Raw genomic sequence first — 16,238 nt, forward strand, 5'->3', positions numbered from 1 at the left:
ACTAGCAATTGGCTGAGCCCTCAAGGGTTAACTCAAGGGTTAAGTATTAAATACTTGTTGTTAATGTAGCCTCACACTCTACAAGGCAGCACGAATGGAGGGAGGGGAGACAGCATGGCAGACAGAAACACACACCCTGTGTGTGTGTGAGAGATGTTCATTGCTCCTTTAAGTACGCTGACCCCACTCTAAGTACGCTGCCTTGTTAAGTTAATCAGCAAGCTGAGATGGCAGCTGCTGCCAGGAAGCTCCCTCCGTCCTGAGCCCTGTTGTGTGTTCCCCTTGCTCTGTGGAAGATGGGGTAAGCGGGGTGCAGGAGCAGGGGGGAGGGGACACCCTGACATTAACCCTCCTCTTCGCCCCCCCCCGCACAGCAAGCAGGAGGCTCCGGCCAGCAGCTCCAAGGCAGAGGGCAGGAGCAGCACATAGCAGTGGGGAGAGGGACAGCTGAACTGCTGGCAATTGGGTGGCTGCCACACAGGGAACTTAGGGGAATGGGGAGCTGGTGGGGGGCTGCTGATCCACCCTGGTTCCAAGCCCCCACCAGCTAGCTGCAACGGGCTGCTCTTCCTGCAAGCAGTGGACAAAGCAAGCGGCTGCCAAACGACAAGGGAGCATTGCACAACTTTAAACAAGCATGTTCCCTAATTGATCAGCAATGTAACAACATTAACTGGGGTGACTTTAAGTGAGAAGTTACTGTAAATACCTTTGGGGATCTAAGCCATTCAGTCAATGTCAGCAAGGTTAAAGAAAAATTCGAACCTTTGAAACAATTGTCAGATTTCACTATTTTCACGAATTTAAAAAATAATCAGTGAAATGTAATGTACATTTAGTTATAAATAGTTGCATGGGACATGCTGGGTGAAAATCATTCAGCATGAATCAAATTTAAAGTCCTATATCCAAATTTCATCAAGGGGAAGTTAAGACTGCAGGCACATATGAATGGTCTGAAAGTTCTATTGCCTTCCAGAATGTTAGCGTCCATAATAATAAAAAAAATGAGAAATGGGTGAAAAGCCGAGGTAAGGCTGCACTGTTGCAAACAAGACGTCCAAATGACCTTACCTCTGTCATTCTCCCACCCCCTTCCAATCAGTGAGAAAATCAGAAATTGGTACTACCTTATCTAGTCATGTGACAGGGTGTACAAATCCCACACCAGCCAGGTGAAGGTTAAGGAACTGTTATGAGCTCACGCAGCCCTGGCCCCGCCACATCTTCAAGGCACGGTCAGGCCTGAAGTGTAGGGCCTAAAAAGCAGAAACCCAGTTCAGTCAACAGCTGCCCTAGGAAGGAAATAGAACATCATCAAAATCCAACTCCTGGAGAAGGGTGTGGCTGAGAATGATAACTGCTTACATGTTCACTGCCTACCTGAGATGCCTGAGGGGAGGGGTGGGGGGCCAGACCCCAAATGGTTACTTTAGAACTGATGAGTGATCTGCTTGAGGGCACTGGACTGGACTATGGGCTGCTGGAGGGTCCTCAAAGGAAAGGAGGAAGGCCTGCCTCTGGCAGTTAGATGTTTTGGGGTCCCCCCCTTTCTTGGACCTTTGTTAACCCCAGAAGGAGAGACTCCCATGGGACTCAGCTGAGTCTCCCACATCTGGCTCTGTGCTGTCCTAACATTGAGTTCCGGGGGCTGGGTGAATGCAGGGTCCTGTCTCACCCCAAAGGGGTGCTATGGGAGACCAAACTCATGCCAATCCATTGCAAACAATGCCATTTTCACCCCCCCACACACACACAGCTACAGATGCCTACCAAACAACTACCTCACTGAATGCATAGTTCTCCATTCCTCATAAGGGGTCTGGTACTGCCAAGCATTACAAGTGGAGCCCTGCGTGGATACAACATTTATATTTGCATCCGATTCGCAAAGAGGGTCCACGTATATCCGCAGATTTGCAGGGCTCTAACTACAAGCACTCAACTCTTCATAGGAGGTGTTGAGGGCTTTACAGGGTGAATTCTGTGATTCCCTCTGCTAGGTGGAAGGGCTCAAGATCCTAAGCCACAGGAGACTTCAAGTGGAAAAGGCAAGGAAACATTATTTTGCTTTCTCTTTCATGCATGAGCTGTTCCTGTAGATCCCCATGGCCTGATGATTCACAGATGCTCACACAATAGAATCCCTCTTTCTTACTCTTCTGTTCATTTTAGTGGATGCCAATGGACAAGTCTACTTTAAACCCACGTAGCATGTTTGTGGTGGTAAGTTGGTACACAGCAACGTCTTGCTCATTCTTGCCCTGATGACCCTTGTAGGTCTTTTTTAACCCAATAACTGTGTTGCAAGATCTCTCTTGGTTGTTGTTGTTTAATATATTACAGTTGTTTATTATATTACAGATATTTATTATACTGTATCATATATTATATGTATTCTGCACTGACAATGAGAAGACACTGCTAGCTGGACTGGATGTGTTTTAATGCATCACCAGCAATTATTTTCTCTCTTTCTATCACACAGAGACCTTCCACACCAAAAATTCCTCCTCTCCGAGAGCCAGTGATCCGAGGAATACTGGTGGCTGAAATTCTGCCTCAGAGAATATTTTATTATGCACGGGGCACACAAGGCTCAGAGAGATGCAGAATTCATTTCCTGCTGGAGGAGAGGAGATCTCCTAAACATACAGAAGGAGAATAATATATTTTTCTTCCAAGACAATTGTGACTTTGATCATTTTATGGCCTTGGTAACTGATTAAATGAATCCATACTGTTCCTGGCATAATGGCAAACATTGATGAAATACATTTAACCTTGTGGGAGAAAAGATTAAAATAATTTTTTCAATAGGGTAAAATAGGAATTCCCCTGTCAGAGTATGGATAGGAAATACTGTACAATGGACATGTTCTATGACTAAGTGGCATTCATGGCCAAATTCCAAGTTGATATTAAATGGAAGTCTAAATTGGGTATAATTAGCATGATGGGGGGCTCAGACGAAGTGTAGGTTACACTAATAATTGCGGCCAGCAGTTGTTGATCTAGCCAAGCAAGTTATATCAGTACTGCAGTAAGAAGTGCCACAGATTGTCACGTCTACTGTATTGCACATGCAAAAGGAACACAAAGACAATAGCTGCTGATGAAGCCCTGTGGCCACCGGGTGCCACTCTCACTCCACGAAGAATATATTACATGTGATGCTGAGCTTTAGCTTCTAAGCTGAATTTTAAAGAAAAGCCAGTATGACTGCACATTCTGAATGTGTTTATAGTAAAAAGGGGTTTCTGTCTCTCTAATCTACCTATGGTTTTTATACTGCACTCATCACCATGATCTGCAAGCATCTTCTGAACAGTCCTCTGTTTCTTTTGTCCTGAATTTACTATTTTTCTGGGCAGCACTTTCTGTAGCTGCGGCTGCTCATTACTCCCCTTCTTCCAGTAATGCATCTCCCAAGCTCCATAAAATTGCATGCTACTGCTAAGCGCTGACTAAATTTCCATTCTATGTGAGAATTTTCCATCAGCTTAGGAGGCAACTAGACAGAAAATGGCCTTGTTACCTAGGGGCAAGTTTCACACATGCTAGCTCCAGTTCTTCCTTGGTTCAGAAGGATGAACATCACATTTTGTTATTAAATACCATCTTTGTAGTTACTGTTAATGAATACATACCTCTTAGACCTTGACCACTAATCTAGCCTTAGTCTTCTCGGCACAGCTTCCCTGAGTTTCCCAACCATATGGGCATACTTCTCTGCCTGTCCCAGACTATGAAAGCAAGACAGTTGGGGCACAGTTCCCTTGGATCTCTTAGCCTTTATTCTGTGCTATGGGACAACTTTCAAATTATTTGGTCCATTAGGACCGAGACGCAGTCAGTCTCCCTCATCCTGCGGCCATATTGCAGGGCCAGGCTCTTTCTAACCCAGCCCATGACAACAATTTGCATTAGCGATAGGGGAATAGCACTTACCCATATAAAGATCCTGCTACAGTGAGAGTTGCCATATGAAGACTCTTTAATGTTACCACTGGACCCTATCAAGGACAGGGAAGGGCATGGCATTATCCCTTACACCTGAAGATAGGGTGGGGAAGTGAGGGCAGTATAAACAGCCTGTGCCCAGGTTTGCCAAACTTTGTTGACCTGATGTTTGAGCAGGACATCCAACCTTCCTGATTTCAGGTGAGTTTGGGGTTTTGAGAACTTTTAACACATACCTAATAATACTAATAAACTCCATTATCCCCTTAAATTCTTTGTTGTCCCTTAACTTAAACCTATGCCCCTTTGTTCTTGTGCCCTTAGTTCTCATCTGTTCAATTACCTCAAATAGAGTATCATGCTGAGTTTTATACTAACTCATATAGTCTGAATTCTCCCACCAGGTCACTTAACTGACTTCTCTCTAGATCAGTGATTCTCAACCTTTTTTGGACCAGGACCCATTTTACTCCTGGGGGAATTCTGCATCACTGCACAATGCAGAATTTTGCAGAAATTAATGTTGGGTACACAGAATTTCCTCCCTCCCAACCCCCCACAGAAATAGGCTGCAGAGATGTTGGCTGCCACCAGGGGCTGCTGGACCCAGCAGAGCCCAGCTTGCAAATAGCAGACAAGGCCGGGGGTTGTGGGAGGGAACTGTAAGGTTCATAGCACACCTTGAAGGAAGGAGGCGGCAGATCACAGGAAACTCCATGCAAGCCCAGGACCCAGCATCAGGCAGTTTCTCCCTCTGATCCCTGGGCTCTAGGAAGGTAGGGTTTGTGAGTGTCTTGGGTGGGTGGGTGTGTGGGGGGAATGAGGCTGGGCTCTAGGGGAAAGTGGGTGTGAGAGTCTGGACCCCTGGCTGGGCTCAGGGGTGGGGAAAGAAACAGGAACTGGGTTGTCATGGGGTTTCTTTAACTCTCTGCTCCTGGGGGAAATTTTTTGTATGTCTGTATTGTTACAGACATACTTGCTGACAGGTATTTTGAAATAAATTACCAAAATAATTGAAATTGGTGTGACTATATAGTGTTATTTTGACAAATAAAATTTGCAGAATTTTGCAGAATATTTTTAAAATATTGTGTGCAGAATTTTTAATTTTTTGGTGCAGAATTCCCCCAGGAGTTCCATGGTGTAAACATTGATAGCCAGTCCTGACCCAGTAAATAGCTTAAGGAGAAAACACACAAGCATTTTGCCCCCAAAATACTTATTACCCACTATGCAGCACCATCATCCCCTCCCGCCCACTATCTTGCACATGAAGCCTTAGCTCTGTCCTGGACCCTGCAATCACAGGGTAGCCTCCCTCCAATTTATTTCCTCACTCACTACTTGGTGCTCCATGCAGCCTTCCCAGGAGCAGGGTACCAGCCCACAGTGGAGCGCAGCCCTGGAGTCTCTACCTCTGCCCTCTACCGCCCCAGCTCTCTGCAGGGTGCTGGGCCTGGCTGTCCAACTCTGTCAACTTCTCGGAAAAGGCTGAACGTGGTGTGCTCAACCCCCTAAGCGAGCCCCCATGCCGCTACCAGCAGGGCCCGAGTGTCCACAATGTGCATGGCCAACCCCGGCCCCACCGCGAGCAACCTGAGCACAAGGGGAAGTTTGCATGGGCACATGTGGAGCACCGCAGGGCCCAGCCACTTGCAGAGTGCGAGGTGCACTGGCTGCAAAGGCACCCTGCAGAGACTCTCCCCTTTCTACACCTCCTCTGGGACTCCAGCCCCCTGGGACTCCAGTATCTGCCACTGCTTTATGAGGCAGGAATAATCCCCCTTCTGATCCGACCCAGTGCTTACCATCTGCCCTGGATTGGAAAGGGGCTGCTTGGGGGTGACCTCCCTCTCTGGGCTGCTACAGCTCAAACCCGGGTAATGAACCTGGGGTGCCAAAAATTACTCAGCAGCACCCAGGGATGGTGCTGGGTCTGGGCAGGAGACCCAGGCAACTCCCTCCTGCCGGGGTACACTTGCTTTCCTCACCTACAGGTCTCCGTCTCCTGCTCTCTCACCTGCCTCCCCCGAGTTGCTACATGTCCTCCAAGCAGCGCGGTGGTCTGCTTGTGAGGCAGGTAGGTGCCAGCAGAGGCCACAGAAATAGGCTAGGAGGCCAATAATCCCTACCCAAGGCAGTCAGCTGGGGGGGCTGGGACATGATATCCCCGCTCCTTAGCACAGTCTTTCCCATAACTCTTCACATCTGGCATTCGATTGGCTAAATGGTGGCACCTCCATGTTCTAATAACGTGATCGGTATCCACAGTGTTAACAGAAGGTGAAGCTTAAGTGGCATCTATTTAAAAACATTGTATGCAAAATATGATCTGTTTTTAAAGTTTGTTCTCAACCCTTTCATACATTCTTGCGTCCCACTTTTGGGTCACGACCCGGGGTTGAGAAACGCTGCATAAATAATGCCATCTATGCCTTAAACATAAGACCCTTATCAGCCAGTGTAATGAGTGTGTTGTTTACTTTTTTCCCAGATAACTAATAAAGATGCTAAAAATGAGGTCACAGGTCTGGACCTACTGTGTTCCAAGCCTCCCGAGCCAAGAACTCCACTTTTCCAAGAACAATTTCATTATGTGATTATGTTTCACTTACCGGATTGCCTCAGTGAAGTCATTCAAACTAGACCTAGAGGCTTGAACTTCCTGTAAACCTCTTAAATCAACCTCCTAACACCCAAAAATCCCTGTTTTAATATCATCCACTGTAATCCTTGGCTTGAATAGGCCTTCCAGATGTACTCATTGGCAACTTAGTTTTTTAGCTAGTGACTGTTTTAAAGCATAGGATGTAAATTAGATCAGAAAACAGATCAAACCAGATTTATATATAAATATCTGGGTGGAAGAATGGCTGCTATCAGAGTGTGCTCACCACCATTCTTCAGGTAGTGAGTGTGCATTTTAAACAGGGATGATGGGGTTAAAGCTACTAGAGTGTAGTGGAAGCAACTGCATTACATTAGGATCATCAGGTGACTTTAGTGAAACAAGAATGCAAAGTAATTATCCCAGCTAAGATTTTGGTGATCATGTGTTCATTTCCCTTGTTCTAAATACCTTCCATAGAAGAAGCTGAGTTTGCTGCTGATTTGCAGAGCCAAACTTCGTCTACTGCCCACTTGTTGTGTCTGTGCTGCTAAATCACACTGTTCTCCTGAATTCATGCTCCTGTTAGGATGTGGAAAAGTGTATGTGAGATTCAAAGTGATCTTTCCTGAGAAAAAGAAGTGTGAAACAATGGCTACCAGTGCTAAAATGCCACCCAGGGTCTAGAATGAGAGCCTCTGTTTTTTGCACATCTATGACCATGTCTCTGTCCTGGCTCGGGTGTCCTAACGAATGGTCTTTTTGATTCTGAGGGGACCTGAATAAATGTTTATGCTCTTTTAAGAGCATAGCAGGTTCCTGTAAATTTAATACCCTGCCTGGTCTCTAGAAAAGCAGACAAGTAAAGTAAAGGGTCTCATGAAAATACAGTCCCAATGGCAAACAGACTTCCTCATTCTGGACTGTAAATCCTTACCACGGTGATGATAATCACTAACGGAGAATAAATCAAGAAGCAACTAGATTTAAAAAATACTTTAAGAGGACCACAAAGATATGGGACCTGATTAGTCTCTCACTTACATAGCTGTAAGCCATGAAATCAATGGAGTTACACCAATGTAAGTGAGGTGAATCACAGCCATGCTGTCTCTGTACCTAGAGATGGGAGCAAATGAGCCTCATTCATAGAAGTCTCTATTAGCTTCAGACTAGCTTTTCAGTAGTCTTCAGAACTCTGCACAAATCACACTCTTATTCTTCAACGTCCTCCATGGATTCCTCCGTCCCCTGTAACTCCCTGACATCATCGTCTATTCTCCAGCCCAGTAGTTCTCAATCAGGGGTATGCGTACCCCTGGGGGTACACAGAGGTCTTCCAAGGGGTACATCAACTCATCTAGATATTTGCCTAGTTTTACAACAAGCTACATAAAAAGCACTAGTGAAGTCAGTACAAACTAAAATTTCAGTAATAGTGGGCTGTGACACTTCTGTAAGCAAGTAGTTTTTAAGTGAGCTGAAACTTGGGGGTACACAAGACAAATCCGACTACTGAAAGGGGTACAGTAGTCTGGAAAGGTTGAGAGCCACTGTTGCAGTCCATTCCATATGCTTAAAGATTTAATGGGCCAGGCTTAATATGTGCTATTAGTGTGAACCTGTCATCTGGCTTAACCCCTGCAATGTGATCAAAGAAAGACAGGCAACAGAGTGACTGAAAGGGTCATTCATTCAACCTTGCTGAGAAAAAAATATGCAATAGTCAACAATTGTAGATGCATAGTCAGCATGTTCCTTACAGCTCCTGCATTTTATAGGGCTCAATCCTACATCCATTGCACAGGCAAAACTCTGACTGGGATAAGGCTCATAGTCTAAAATGAATTGCATCTTAGTTTAATAAATTAAATATTAGGAGTTAAAATTTTAGTTAGTTCATAAGGGACTGGGCTGAAATTTAGTCTAGAATATCTCTAAGGATATTGATTAATTTAGATCTCTTTCTCCCCTCCCACCCTAGGAACTGTCAGTAAAGGACAAAGGGTGCCTGCCATCTACCAGGAAGAGAGAAAAGAAAACTATGATGCACAGAATTACTGTTAAGTAATTTTCCTTTGGCTAGCTGGTACTCAAATCTAGTGTTGTCTAATGAAAATATTTGGTATCTGTGGTCCTTGGCTTGGTAGACAACTTACGAATTTTCTTTTTTCCTACGTATTACCCTGCCCACTCCCCTTTTTTTAAGTAGGAAATTAAATTTTAAAAATTGCATAGTGCAACATTAAGGGTCAGATATACTCACACATAGTATAACTTTACTCCATGGGTAGTCCCATCAAAGTCAGTGGCACTGCTCATGGAACACGATGGTATTCAGCACGAGTAAGGGGATCAGAGTCTAGTCTTAAGATCCCAAAGCTAAGCACTCAGAGGTGGGGAATGTAAAAAAAGACAACGTCCACAAAGTCCGCTTTTATATTGTCCACACAAGGGCAATATAAAAGTGGCCTTTATAGGAATGTCTACCGCTCATGAGCCAGGCATAGTCATTTTAAATGGCCAGAAGTTTGGTAAATCAAAACCAGATTAAATAAAATCCATGAAAGGCCCGGTGTTCACTGAGAACCATGATTGTTTCAACCATAGATGTCTTGTCTGTAATTCTGTCTCAGAGACTGTGGTTAGGATTCTTTAAATTGGGAAAAGTGCATCGTTTCTCCTAGTTCAGTGAACTCATAAACCACTAAAATAATTTTGCTACAACCTTTTAAAAAAATTACCTTTAAACAGAGATTAAACAGAAAAAAAAATCAGTCCCAAATGGTTAGTTTGTACTTTTAATTGTAGCTGGTAATATCAGATGGTTTCTACAAAAAGACCAAAGCTTTGAATTTCACCCCATTTAAGTTTAAGCAGCCAGAATGATCTCTCCCCTGACATCTGGCGGTGAGCTGTGGAAAAGGACTTCAGGCGCTGATCTCTTTTGCATGGGCACACCCACCCTGCCTAGCATGATGGGACTGTTTGCCTAAATGGTCACTTTGGCTGCTGTGGGATCCCCAGCCTCCTTGTTATTGGTGCAGGAGTAATATAGCGTTGTTATCCTGGTTATGTGAATCAAGGACAGTAGAACTGTATTTGGCATTTTATGACTGAGGGACTCACCCTCAACTAAGTAGCACTTTCTAGGCAAGGGACATGGGTTCCAAAGCCCAGTGAATTGAGAGAGGTTGGGGATGAGTATTTGTATTTGGTAGTATGCTGCCCTGCCCCGCCCCGCCCCGCCCCGCCCCGCCCCCTTGCCACTACTGTGTGTGTACTGTTGAGCTAATTTAGACTCAAGTAGGAGTCTTGTTATGTGCTGCAGAGCTGAAATACCTTGGTCTAAGCATTAGACCTACTCTGAACTAGTGGTTCTGAGGAAAGAAGACTATCCAGGTGCACCAGCCATGAGGGTCCCCTACTAACAGCTGAAATCACTGAGAGCTGAGTTAAGTGAGTGTGTGGGGGGTGGGGGCTGAAGACATATTGGTGAGCAGTTGGCAGAGAGGTGCAGCCAGTGGGATGGTTAGTGGAGAGGTGTGGCCAGCAGAGAGGACTGGAGCAGAACCCCACAGAGAGGTTTGGCAATTGGCTGTTGAGGGCCCGAGCCGTGGAGAGTGTAAGGTGCCTCCATACCTCCCCCATTTCCACCCAGGCTTGGGGGGGGATGGACTCTAAAGATGAACTTCTGAACTCTGGGGCTGCACTGACCAAGGACAGCATCTGTGAGTTGTGTGACTTTTGGGTTGTTAGACTTAAGATCCTGAGGGGGAAAGGACACTGCCAAACTTATTTGGCGTGGGTCTTTTGCTCAGGGTTTGTGTTATGAATCTTGTTTGTGGTGTTTCCCCAACATAATACTGCATTGTTTCCCTCCTTTCTTAAAAGGCTTTTGCTACTCTCAGACTCTGAGCTTGCAAGAGGGGAAGTATTGCCTCTTAGAGGTGCCCAGGGGGGTGGTATGTAATTGTCCCATGTCACTGGCTAGGGGCTTGAGCTGGTTTTGCACTGTGTTATAGAAATGGAACCCCTAGATACTGGATCTGGCCCTTGTTGCTGCCAACTCTGATGGGCAGAAGGGTTACATAAGGACTAGTTAAATCTCCCTTAATGTCTTGGTATAACTAGCTGAATTTGTCCCCATGAAGTAGAGTTTTTCCTAACACTGTTCCTAACACTGTTCTGACTAAACAGCAGTCATTACCATTCGATATCATTAGACTGAATTGATTCTCTGAGAAAAATCCCAGTAAAATAGCTGTCCCAAATAAGGGCATCTTAATTCAATGGAGAATGTTGTGCATGAAACGTTACTGAGCCCATTTTGGTAGCTTCTCAGCTGGAACACAGAAGTGAGTCATCAGAACTGTTAAGTAGAGGAAATATGTTATGTTTGCTCTGATCCCTTAAATAGCTCACTGATCCCAAAATGTATTTACAGTGAAACTTTGAGGGTGAAATTATTTTCCCACAACAATTTAATCATTGGCTAAATCCAGATCTTTACTCAGTTTCCACTCAAACACCTATTGAATCCAGTGAGCCTTTCCACTAAGAGCTTGATTGGGGCTGGCCCTGCACAGATATGCAAGGGTGGGAAAGGGCAAAAAGAAGCCTTCCCACCACTCAGATGCAGGAGCCAGGAGCAGTTAAAATGGCAGGTACGGTTACGTTCTACCACCCCTGTGGGCACCAGCTACCTAAAAAGGGTGCAGGAAGAGGAAGTGTGTGTGTGGTGGGGTTGACCTATTTCCCTGGAGTCTCCAAAGGAATATAGGCCAAGTCAGTGTGATCCCTCCTGCTGCATTGTGTCTTCTCCTGCATGTATCATGGCTTAAACACCTCAGTCTGACCCTATGCAAGGAGTGATGTACCCAGGGTAAAATCTAGACTAGTGAGTAACTGTGTCACCCCTGCTGTTTAATCTGGGGTGCCCTTGACACTGCTTTGCATTGTTTCCTTCACTCCTGGACTGCTCACAACAGCCTCTAACATATAAGTCACTCCCAGCTATGTCTCTGTGCCTTTGCAACCTGCCAATCACACCCAGGCTTTTACCAGCCTGTAATATACTGCAGGGTGACCCCAGAACACTCCCAGTCCCAGATTTTCCCCCAGAAATTTGTGTTTTGTACTACTCAGCCTTCTCCTGGACAGTACAAGCTCATATACAGTCTGTTGTTTTATTATAGATTTATTATATTATTTATAGAAAAAATATGCACAAATTCTGTTGTCCCAAATGGATTTTCCCAAACACTTCAGTTTAAACCCACTGGATTAGATAAAACAATAAAATGAGTTTATTAATCACAAAGAGAGAGATTTTAAGTGAATACAGGTAATGAGGAATAAAAGTCAAAATTGGTTACAAGAAAAATAAAAGTCAAATGCAACTAATTTCTAATTTAGGCTATGTATACACTACAACCTATGTTGGCAGAATGTATGTCGCTCAGGGGTGTGAATAAACTACCCCCCCTGAATGACGGATATTTCACTGACATAAGTGCCAGTGTGGATAACACTATGTGGCAGGAGAGCTTCTCCCACCGACATAGCTTCTGCCACTTGCGGAGGTGGTTTTATTATGCCAGCGAGAAAGCTCTCTCCCATCAGCATAAAGCATCTTCATCAGGTGCGCTGCAGTGGCGCAACTGCATTGGTGTAGCTGCAGTTTTGTACATGTAGATGTGCCCTTAACAAAGCTGAGGTAAATTCAAAGCAAAGTCTCTCTTATCTTATGTTTCAGCAGTTCTACTGGCTAAACTTCTTTCAGTCAGTGTCCCTCCTCCCTCCCAATGCTGCTGCTTTTGTTCTTCAGCTGTCATGAATGCCATGGGCAAAGAGAAACAGAAGAATCATTTGGGATGGCTGCCCCTCCTTTGTATAGTCCTCTCCCTCCTTTGAGAAGCATCTCCAGCTGGGAACATGGTGACAGGCAGACTGTGTGGATAGGAACTCCATGCTGTTTCTTTGCTAAAATGTAGGTTTTTCACCCATGTCCCTTTTCCTGCCAATGAATAGCCACTTAGCAGGTGATGACACATTTGATCTTGTTTACACCTGTCTGAGGCATCAGCTTGTCTTTTGTCTTTGAGGAGATGGTTTGGCCACTCCCCAGATTTGGAACATGTTTTAGTAACACCATGCAGTGAAATCTTATAACATTACATACAATGTTGCCACACATTTTTTACCAGTACAATAATGATCAGCAAATTATGAGTTTTCAAGTGATACCTCACAAGTCGTATCTTGTACAAAGATTATTACAATGGAGTGTGAAGGGTGAATACAGGGGTACGGACTACCACCCAAGGACCTCAGTATTTGGCTCTGCATGCTGAGGATACAATGGAACCAGATGGCAGTTTGCACATTACAATTCATTGAGAAAATGTGAGACTTTTATTTTATATATGCAGTTTAATTCTCTCTGGGTTTTACTGACTTTCCCCTTTTACAGTTTGCTCCATACTCATGACGTCTCATGCGGCACAGAAACATACCTCTCAAGTGAATAGCATTTCAAGGAGTTGATCAGTATTTTGAACTTTGAGGCACCATGAACCTTCTCTGACCACCAATAGCAAAAAAGGAAATGAGAAACTTTCCTTTTGTTCTGGAGCAAACATTCTGTCCAAATGTTTGCTCCAAACAGATGGTCAGAGGCTCAAAAATGAGTAGCGGTCACCATAAAACCTATGTAGGATTTCAGAGGAAACTGATTTAAAAACAAATAAAACCACAATCAAGTTTACTAATTCTAAATATAATTTTGAAAATATTTATTAGCACCAATGATCCTGAGTTCCCCAGCCCTATCACGTGGTAGTTTATGCACTACTCCTCTTTTCTGCTTCCCAGGTTCAGTTCAATGAAGAAAGCATCCTTGATTGATCAAAACCAGGGAATCCCACACTTGTCTGAATGGATTATTTAAAGGATAGTATATTATCTCTATTTTAGCAGCTCAGTTGCTGAAAAACCTGTATTAATTGTTGGTACCGAAGTCAACAATGCAAGTCCTCTATCTCATACCTTCTTCTTTCCCCAAGTTGCTCTTCCTAGATCTTCCCTGGATTCACACCAGATCTTTCTTCTAGGCTGCCGTTGTTTTGCTTCCCTTGTCTCTGCATTTTTCTTCATCACCTTGCTAGGGCAGAAAACTATCTTCTGGCCAGCTGGTCTCTTTCCCTGACCCATGGGAAAGGGTCCTAGAAAATCTTCTTGCTGGTTAATCATAAGGTGATATCTAAAATCTGTGAAGATGCGGGAGATCACTTTCATAGTCAGATTATGGTAGTAATTTAGAATTTTGGGGCGTACCCCCGCATCCTTTGAATAAGTAATGTCCGTCTTTCTAGACGAATTGTTAGAGGCTACACTTGCTGCACTGGACTTTTTAAAACATTCCATTTTGTAGAAGGTTTCCTCAGGATAATGGTGATATTTTAAGAATCCACATGATGAGTGTAACTAAATTTTGGAAAGGTAAATTGTGCTCTTCTTGGTATTGGTTTCTTTCCAATTAGGAAGCATTTCAATTGGGGAGAGGATGTACCTCACTGAGAATGTTTTAAAATAGGACCACAGATCCATCATGATATAAAATAATTAACTAGACATCAAAATCAAAAGATACCATTGAAATTGCTTAGACGTTGATTCTTTTTTATCTTTTCCTGTGGTGCATATAGCTCAATTTTGGTATCATTGAACCAGTGCCTGGAAAGGGAAATTTCACACTGAAGTGGGTATTTTTAAAACAATGCACAAAAATAAGATTTATTGTACCAAGAATACTACAGATCAACTCACTGCTTGAATAGTTGTAGAGTCTGATCAAAGGAAATCTAGCTGTTGGTTTAAACTTTGGACAAATGAACATTGAAACATGAGTAATAGAGTGAATACAATATATATAGCATTAAAGTTTCCTCAAATTCCAAAAAAACACATTAAAGCCCTGATCTTGCATTCCTTATACACCTAAAACTCCTATTCAGATTTTGGGAACAAAGAATGCGGGTTTGGGCCCTTAATTGTTTTTTCGTTTAAATTGGATTAATTCATGTTTGCTCAGCATTCTGAGATTCTAGGATGAAAGAAGCTATATATAGCAAGTGCAGTATGGGCCTCATCCAAAGCCCATTGAAATTAATGGGAAAGTGGTTTTGGGTCAGACTCTCTATTAGTCAGACTGGGCCAATCCTAAAGATTTATCTCAGTACATCCTAACTCTTCATTTTTCCTTCTCCACCCACAGGTCCAAATCTGATGTCAACCTTCTTTTTTTGTGTCCCTTATAGGTTGGTTTGCTTTAAAGTGCAATTGATGTGGTTAGCAGAGGCTCATAAGAGTTTGTGAGAGAACTTTCCTACCTAAATATGGTATTGTGTTAACAAGTGGTCACAGCATCACTATGAGCAAAATGAAAGAAAAAAATATAGGCAAATCAGCCTGCTTCTCATCCACTGTACTGCCATTTTCCACCTGGATCAAGCATTATTGTTACTCTTATTATTATTTAAGGGATAATATGTAAACCTACTGGGGATGTGGAGAACACTAAGCTCCAGATGAAGTATACAAGAAAAAATAAATGATTGCTTTTCCTGGATGTGCACAGTATTCCCTTAAAACAGCCCACACCCATACATCAGGCCATATTCTCAGCTTATGTCAATCAATTTATCTTATTGGTTTGGAACTACATCGATTTACAGCAGCTGGGAATCTTGCTCATAGTTCCATTGCATAATAAACCACATTTATTTCTAGGGGGAAATTTAAAGAGCTCTGTGTTAGTTAATAGCTGCAGTTCTTGATTCTGTCTTTTCATTGCAAAACCCTTCAATCAAATTTTTTAACCCCAATTTGTTCTTGACCTCTCACATTTGTGTCTTCTAATGTTCTCCCTTTTCCCTTTGCTGCATCCTCCACAATCCTTTTCCTGCTGGGATAGGAGGAAGAGTTGGATCATATTAAAGAAGTTCTGTATTAAAATCACAAATGAGTTTGATTCCCCATAGTTTAAATTCCCTGGTATTACTAATTAAGAGGGAGGTCTCTTGGTTTTTGGCTGCTAATTGTGTTAGTACATCCTAAGACAGAGTCTGTTCTCAGAGCAATACTTTGTAACAACAACTACTCACACAGAGAAAGACTCAAAGAGATACTTTGTAACAACAGAAACAGCGCACAGAGACTCCCTGCCCTTTTGTTGTATTTATCTCACTTTGTTAACAATTGTGATTAAAATAGAGATAGAGGATGTATGTAGATGTATGCTTGGTGTGGATAATAAATGAACAATCAGGGAGGTGCCAGCCTAAGAATCCAGTGTCAATCGGCTAAAGAAGGCGTCAAGTAGAAACAACCAGAGGAGCCCCGGAGGGCAGACTGGAATCCATCCAACAGCCTCAAGGATGGGAGAACCGAAGAACACGATAACATCTGGCAGCACGGAGCCGTCAGGAATGTGCCATCCGCTGATTGATTCAGCAACAGCATGATGAAGCAATTCCCATAGCCTGGCATAGGAATAAATTCCTATAAAAATGAACTCTAGAAACTGAGAATTTTGGTTTCTGATTCTGCAAACCAACTTCCAGGAGCATCAGATGTGCATCTGACAAGGCCCTGCTCCCTCCTC

Source organism: Dermochelys coriacea, chromosome 2 (assembly GCF_009764565.3).
Source record: "Dermochelys coriacea isolate rDerCor1 chromosome 2, rDerCor1.pri.v4, whole genome shotgun sequence".
NCBI classification, from domain to species: domain Eukaryota; kingdom Metazoa; phylum Chordata; order Testudines; family Dermochelyidae; genus Dermochelys; species Dermochelys coriacea.